Raw genomic sequence first — 8,774 nt, forward strand, 5'->3', positions numbered from 1 at the left:
CAAGATTGAGATTGACCAATACGCTGCTCGGGCCGATATTGGCTAATTTTAGCACAATTGTATTGGCATGTCAGCTGATGCTACAAACATGCTTGTGCTTTAATAAGTGAAAGTCATGAAACCCTGAGGGACAAAAAGTCGTAACGTGGTGACGCTTAAAAATGTTTTGAAACAAGTAAAGTTGTTTTGGAAAGAGTCGAATTATCTAAACCTATCATTGTTGGCTAATTTGAATGAAACTTCAATCTAATTCTCAATAAGAGAGTTTATTTTGTTGTACTGTAGGAGACTTGATGCGAGTACATGTGTCAGAGTGTGTGTGTTGGGTCCCTTTGTACGCCTGTCGTCAGGTCTTTCCATAGCCAGTAAATAAAAAAGCAAAGTAAATTCCACTTCAGTCTGAGGCTTGGAAAGGATCTGAGGGGATCTGATAATCACCACTGGGGATTGTGTGATGCATGTGTGTTTTTCTGTGTATGTGGGTGTGTAGCGTGCTGTTTAATCTCCAGCAGTGAGAAGAGGCACCACAGGGACACTCTCACACTTTCACAAACACACACAACACACAACACACCACACACACACCACACACACACACACACACACCACACACACACACACACACACACACACACTAAAATAAATGTAAACATACATGCCAACCCACGTACACAAACACACAATAACCATATACATATTAATACGACCACAGAGTGCTATCGCCCCGTAATAAATTGTGCAATATCCCGGTAATATAAAGAGCTGATTTTTTAAATCAACAGAAACCTCCATTACCGTGCAACAACAAGGACAATTTATCAAGGTAAAACACAAATGGGGCAAACTAATGACACAAACATTAAATAAATCGCTGCTGAAAATCACATCTAATTTAAACTGTGGGCAAAACAAATAAGATGACGCTCAGAAAAAATGATTGAGAATAAATTACAATTCACCTGCATTTACATCTGCAAAAGTTTATTCTCTATCTGCGCTGTCTTTGGAGAGCAATCTGAAATATTCATATTTCTCACAGGTGGACAATTTTCTTCTGTCGCCATGAATATTGAACACATTTAAAGTATAACAAAACAAAAACAGAACTGCAGTGTAAGTCAATCCAAGAAACAATAAATGTGGCACAATATGAGAACAAATGTGAGAGGAGACAGCTGACAATCATGACCAAACCAATCAATACATGGTTCCTTTACTTCCCTCTGGCTGCTGTGTACGAGTCAACATCTGTCAATTAACACACACATACACACTCTCACACACACACACACAGCAGCATATAACATATATATATACACGTGAACCAATCTGTACACACACACACTGTTAACCTCCTATGAAGCGTTGTGGTTTGGATCAGCAGTATTGACAGTTTTCACATTAGACCCTATTGAACTGCATTGTTGTTGCCGCAACGAGACCACACAACACACACACACGGTCTCCGCATGCAGCAACAATCAATCTAACGGCACAACTCACATTCTTTCCACCTGCTTAAAACGGAGAAAAAGCAGCGGGCGGTACTCTTGACTTTTCAGTGTCACCAAGCTGACCCCAACCTTGACCTCTGACCTTGAGAGGTCGTGGTCAAGGGTTCAAGAGAGGGGAGGAGAGAAAGGGTGAGATTGACAGAGATGAGGGGGATCGATAGATGTGTTCTGACGGTCACGCCCTGCTTCAGGAGAAAAGAAGGCATTATAGATTAATTAGGTCTGACAGCCATTTAGTTACGTATCTATTTGCTTCTTCTGGGCGATAAAACTGCAAGTACCAAACAATATTTAGACTCTACAGATATAACTAAAGTAGACTACAAGAAATTAATAATGCAGTAAAATATTGCTGTATTTGATTCATTAGTTTCACGTTAATGCCATTTTAGCATTATTTTTTAAATAATTTAATTTCAATTTAAACTTTAAACAAACATTTCATGCATAAATTGTAAAACGAATTAAGAGCTGCGTATGAGTCTTATAAGAAAATGTGATGAAGACAGAGGGAAAGATGGAAAGACAAGAAAAATAAAAGACTGAAACATGAGCCACTAAAAAGGCGAGAACAGCGCTGAGGAATGAATGAACACAAAAGGGGCCACAGCTCTGGACATATTCTCTGCAAAATGTGTCAGGGAGAAAAGGAAAAGATAAGCAGATGGAAGAAAGGATGAAGGAAAGAGGGAAGGACTTCAAAGATTCAAAGAAAGTTGAATGATGGTAGTTTAGGACGTGGCAAATGCGGCAATGAAAGTGTAGATGGAAGAAGGGAGCGAGCGAAAGAACGGGACATATTGTTACACAACATTCTGACTCACAAAATTACTTTAACGTTTTCTATCTCTTTTTTAAAGCACGTTAGTGAACAGGTGTCATTTCATTCTAATGGACTCTTAGATTTTATGGATTCATCTTCATTTTTCTTTGTGGGTCCCATAAATACGCACATTAACTATCGATTGTTTTATAATCTAACTGATATCTGCCTTGATTTGCACTCCATGGGCCTTTTGCCTTCCTCGTCCTTGTTGTTGATTGCTGTTACCGTCTGCGTCAATAATTTTGAAAACAACAATCGGAAGTGTAGCGTGGATAAACTCAATCAATTTATCGGTCATGCTGCTCGCTGTCAGTCACGGTCATGTAGTTGCACCCCTCCTCCTCCCTTGAGGCATTGTGTTAACCATCCAAGACTCATTAGCATAACACACCGCCCCCGAAACACACACACACCTCAGGACACTCATGAATAAATGAGACAATGTAACCGATTAAAATACAACAGAATAGATTAGGTTTATTGCTAAATTATTAGAGTTACTTGAGGAAGGATTAGGTGTATTCATTAAGTAACAATGCTGAGCAGAAAACAAGCTTCATCCATAAGTTACCTCTTTACACGTCACGGTCAAAGCAAAGTAAGTTTGATTTTTTTGTCTGTGCTCCATCCACTTAACAGCATCCACACATATCAGCCATATATATATATATATATACACATACATACACACACACACACACACACACACACACGATCAGTGTGGGGTGTCTTACGCCACAATAAAAACATCTCTCCTTCTCTCCTCTGTCTTTCTTTTATTGTATTGTATTATATCCAATTCCCAGAGGACTGTGGGCTTGTATCCCTCTCCCTCACATTCTCCGCCGGCAGCTCTGCACGTCTGTGTGTGTGTGTGTGTGTGTGTGTGTGTGTGTGTGTGTGTGTGTGTGTGTGTGTGTGTGCTGTCAGAGGGTGTAAACGGGGAGTTAAAACAGATATATCCAAGCGTAAATCTAAAAAGACTCCCCAGCGGGCGCCGGAGGGGGCTGTTGGAAATCAAGCACATATCAATTGAGAAGCAGAGAGAGACCAAGTACTGGTGAGAAGAAGAGGGTAAAAAGAAATAGAGACAGTGTCCCTCCAATGGTAAACTCTGCTCCTCTGACAACTATAAATTACAGGCCTCTTCTTTCTCCTTTTCCCATTTTCCACCTGCATCTCCTTACTCCTCTTTTCCCCACTTCCTATTTGATCTAACCCTTTCATACTGCCCCCCCCTTCTCTCTCTTCCACTCCAGATATTTTCTTCCACCTGCTTAACCCAGAGAGATGTAAAGAGTGTGTTGCACAGAGCACTGATGGTGAAACTGAACCATGTATGCATATGTTATGCAGGTTAAAACAAACGATAGACTCCTTCCCCATTGTCAGTACACGAGTATGCTCATCTGTTTTCTCTTTGGTGTGTCACGTTCGACGTCGCGTCAAAGGGCAGGGTTTGTAAACAGTAGGAAAGCAGTGGTTACTTCGTTCTTATTAGTTACTTATTCAGTCTCTCTTTTAAACTCTCAAACCAGAGTTGCTGATTGTTGGAACAGAGGAAAGACCAACAAACAGTTATTAATAGTTCTATTCTAGTTTCCTTCAAGTCTGAATGAAATGTGTTTTACGATGATCAGCGAGGTTAAAATGATTGTTTCTGCAGATAGAGGCTTTGAGAGCATATAAACTGTATGTTTTGTACGTTAATCAACTCTAATAATTGCCTGTAGATTTTCATTTTAGTATATACTTACTTCAACCTGCGTTCTAGCATCGTGCTGGAAAATTAGCGAGTCCACCGAGATGTCATGTTTCCATCACTGCCGATTGGAGCTGGAGCCGATAAATACGAGTGACTTTGGATTTGTCCCGGGAATGCTTGCAGATTGTATTCTAATCTGTATTCTCTACTTCTAAAGACAAAAGCCAGATGTTAGTGGATGCTAATAGCTTTTCTGTCCAGTGGCGAAGGGGCTTGAGAAATGTTTCCTTTTTTACGCCCCCCCTCTCTCCCTTTCTCCTTGATGTAAACAAATGTGTTTGTATCGCTTGCATTTAAGTTCACCTTACACACAGAAACAGACAGAAGTACACACTATGACAGAGAAAGAAATCAACCAGAATTCAACAGAATGCCAACAATTGCTTAACTGTCCCTTAAAAAGGGGTAAGGGTATGAGACATGGACGGACACACGCACGAACACATGCACGCACGCACGCCCAGCCCTGTACTGTGCGGTGTAATGCTCTACTTGATTATCTCATTGTTGTCTGTAAGTACAAGCCCAGATTGAATCAGTTTGCACTCCATTGTCTCTCTGCAGCTCGTGTGTGTTTGTGCGTGTGTGTGTATGTAGGGCTGGTAATGAATGGCCAATCTAGTCTATCTAGAGAAAACCTTCTCATCACAGCGCTCCCATAATTACTAGCTCTCTGTGAAAACTACGCACTGCTTTATTACTTTACAATGCGGCGCAGTCAAGGCTCGGGACTGAAGAGATGAGATAAACACACAAAGTGTTCATTTTATATTTGAGTCATTTACTGCAGCTGATGTTCCCGCCCAGTGAAAGCTGAGTGATTCACAATGAGTGCAATGCCTCTGTGGCAAGAGACAGAGACACACAGCCGATTTTGTCAGTCAAAAAACTATGCATAATGAATACACAATGGCAATCAGTACACTTATGTGATTTTGTGCTCCTAACTTGCAAACGCCTCCAACATGGAAAAGCTATTCATTCTTAACATTTGAGTAGTGCTTTTTTTCATTATAACGTTGCATTTTTACCTGTAGTTAACCATTTTACTCCAATATCATATTTTGCTCCAGATTTACAGTACAGTATGGATTCTTATTAAAAGGTATATGTTTATGATTATTCACATTGCCCAAAGGGCCTTTCAGGAATGTCCATACAACTATAATGTTAATGTTATTAAATTGGTACAAAAGGCAAATTAGTGTCATCATTTTAACACAGCCACCACTTTAAATGGGAAAATACGGCTTTGAATAAACATAATTATGATTGATGAAAATAAATGTGTCTATTTAAATGACTGGAGTTAAAAATAAAAATAAAAATACAACTAACACTAGTATGTGGTCGTTGTTGTAAGTGAAACATTTGAACGTAAACTATATTATCTACAGCAGTCCGGTGACTACACATCCTATCATGTAGCATTCTGTTTGTTCCCAGTGCTCCTGCAGCCTGGGTCCTCCCTCCTGCTGGGAGCCATCAGACCAAGGGACCAGCAGCACGAGGCATCTGGGAACCACGCAAGAAATGAAGAGGTTGGATGGGAGGAGAAAGAAGAGACAGAGTGATGTACAGAGGGTTGAGGACACATAGGGAAAGACAAGAAAAGAGGGTGAATAAGTGATGTACAAATTGTGGTGGTGAAGCTGAATTTAAAAAAGGCAAAAGCAGAGAAAGAGACAGAGTTCAGCCCCTGAGGCCCACAGGCCTCTCCTTCACTCTCACTATATTACCACCCTACATCCTCAAACCTGCTGTAAATTATGTTTGCTGAATTAACAGGCAATATTCATGGGGTTCTGTATGAGACAGGGATGAACATGTATCAGAAAATGTGACATTCATTACTGCTGTATTTCTGTTCTGCATTTTTCTCAGTCAAACAGTGGAGGCGTTACTTATTACAATTGTAATTGAAATAATGTGAAAAAACTAATCCTCAGAAGCAAAAACTGGGAGCAAAGCGATGTTGTAAGTACAAGAGGCCAAATCAACAGGAATTCCAAATTGCCTATGTTTTCAAAGATTACCAAATTAATATAAATGTAATATAATGTAAAACTAAATCTGGGACTTTTGATTTTGATTGTAAATAAACATGATAAATGGATTCAAATGTTTTACTGATTTGAGAAGAAACATTCTACTACAATTAGTTATATTTGGGTGAACCTTGTAAATCAGTTTAAACCAATGAGCTACTTTTAGAATATCCACATATTTAAACAAAATGACTGAGTCTTAGTAACGTACTGCACAGGATGAGTCCATTAGGGGCTGCTTAGGTGTACTGATATGGTTGTAATAGTAGTGATTAGTACAAACCCAGTCGGCCATAGAGGATGACAAATGGCACATGAGACAGAGCCTGATTACAAGCGCTTATATGTGCAGAGACAGTATCAGCACAGAGTATGATGGATGACGCCCGGAGCGCAGTCAGAGCTGGCTCATAATTAGACCTTGATGGCATTAGTTGCATTTCCTGGTGGGTATGTCACAATAAATGTGCCAGAGTTGTTAATAAGGGACACCTTGACATTTTGAATGTATGTTGCTTTTACTCTTCAGGCGACTGTCACAGTATGAGATAAAGCTTTCTTGAGTGAACTGACAAAAGGCTTGTTAGTTATATATATATATATATAGTATATAGTTATAGTGAGTTATGAATGATTGTTACAGAAACTACAGTAAACGGTGTATTTTGGGAAAATAATTAATCGATTTTTAATTGTATGTTGATATGTCAGCTTGCTTCCCTTTTATAAATTTGACCACGAGAGCCTTGAATACACAGATGACTACCATGTGATCTTATACGGGCACCACTGCACTAGTAATCGTCATCTGAGCTCTCAATGTGTCTGTGTAAGCTGAGGTAATTATTGAGAAAGGTTACACTGTGTGAAGGTAAGGTAACAGAGTGGAAGGTAGTGAGTACCTGAGGTGGCTCGGGTGATGTGTTTTCTGGTGTGTGTTTCACCCGTCTGTACATGAGAAGCGAGAGTAAGTCAGACCTGTGTGTGTGTGTGTGTGTGTCTTTTCTTTTGCTGTTGTAACCCAAACTAAGATGACATCTAATATAAGATTCATTACAGTAGTTTTAGTGAAAGTAAACCAATGCAATCAAATAAGAGTTCAGCCACTCAAACCAACAATCACTGATTAATACTAGTGAGAAGTTGTACTAACAAGCCGACTCTGAATGGATTTATTTCAAGCAAATCAGTTAACAATAGTTGCCTGTTAGATTATATTGTTTTTAGCTAAATGGTGCCAGATTACCTTCTCACTGCTCTGTACAATCCAAAATAAAATCTCATCTCTGTTACCTCTTATTCTCACAGACATCTCAAATCTGTTCTGCTCTCGTTCTTTGACACACTGTAGTCTGATCTGAGGCAGAGGCATTGCACGCCTTTCACTTTCCACAGACCTGCATGAGATGTTAATGAGAGACAAAAGTGTAGGTACTGTGTGAAACCACCTCCCCATCATCATGCCACTGACAGTTGTGTTTTGTGTGTCTTATTTCACATCAATCACGTTTTAAAATGAAACGAAAAATTGGAAAAAAGCTGCCATTACAGTGAGATCATTTTTACCTGTTTTTTCATCTTGTTTTGAGAAGTGAGTGACTTAAAGATACTGAGTTATAGTTCAACAGTTAAAATATGGCCTTTGTAAGTTTTAGCCTTGCCTGGGATTTAGTCAGTCACAATAATTTCAGTACAAGTAACAAAACTACTAACAGTATTAGTAGTTTTAATAGGCTAGCAGACAGACAACAATTTTATGTGCAATTTATCCACTATCTGGATCTGCGCGTCGTTAACGTGAGAGAGATTTGGTAAATTATTTGAAATAGATTAGATGTTAACAATTATTGAGATTTTGAAAGATTTAAGACTTTTTTTAGGATCTGTAGGATCCATGAGCAGAAGTGATCGCTGAATTCAAGGTAGCATCAAACCGAGAACTCTGGAAGCAGAGCTGCTTCTGTAGAAGCAGTATTTATGTGTGTGTGTGTGTGTGTGTGTGTGTGTGTGTGTGTGTGTGTGTGTGTGTGTGTGTGTGTGTGTGTGTATGTTATTTAATTGTATAAAAAGTGATATTGAGGGAGAGACGGTGTTGTAGTCACTTTTCAAACTCATTAGTGTCACTCAAACTCTCTCCTGTATCCGTGTTTACTCTCTCTTTTCAAATGATGTCCAGTAGATCTCATTCAAATGCACCCATCAATGTATTACCACACTCAGATAAGAGTACGCCAAACCATGGTGGAAAAGTAAAGTGTCATGTGCCCATCTAACTTTACGACCCCTGCTAGACACACATACACAAACACACACACAGAGGAAGCAGCCCGTCTACCCTTGTGTCTAGCTGTGGTATTAGTTAGTCATAGTACTTGGTCGCTGTCAGGCTAAGATCATGTTGCCAGTGTATTCGTAACACAGTCAGGTCAGACAGGTCAAATACCTGTTCAGATAACACGCTGTGACCTGTTACCGTTATTTTACCCCAACACTCACCTCTCACTACCAGCTGGAGCTGAATACCTTGTCGTGGCAACACAGACTGCATTAAATGCACTAAAATGATTGTGCTAGAGATCGCATACTCCAGAAAAATCCAACATGTATTGGTGTATCGTGTA

Source organism: Cottoperca gobio, chromosome 12, assembly GCF_900634415.1.
Source record: "Cottoperca gobio chromosome 12, fCotGob3.1, whole genome shotgun sequence".
Lineage (NCBI taxonomy): Eukaryota > Metazoa > Chordata > Actinopteri > Perciformes > Bovichtidae > Cottoperca > Cottoperca gobio.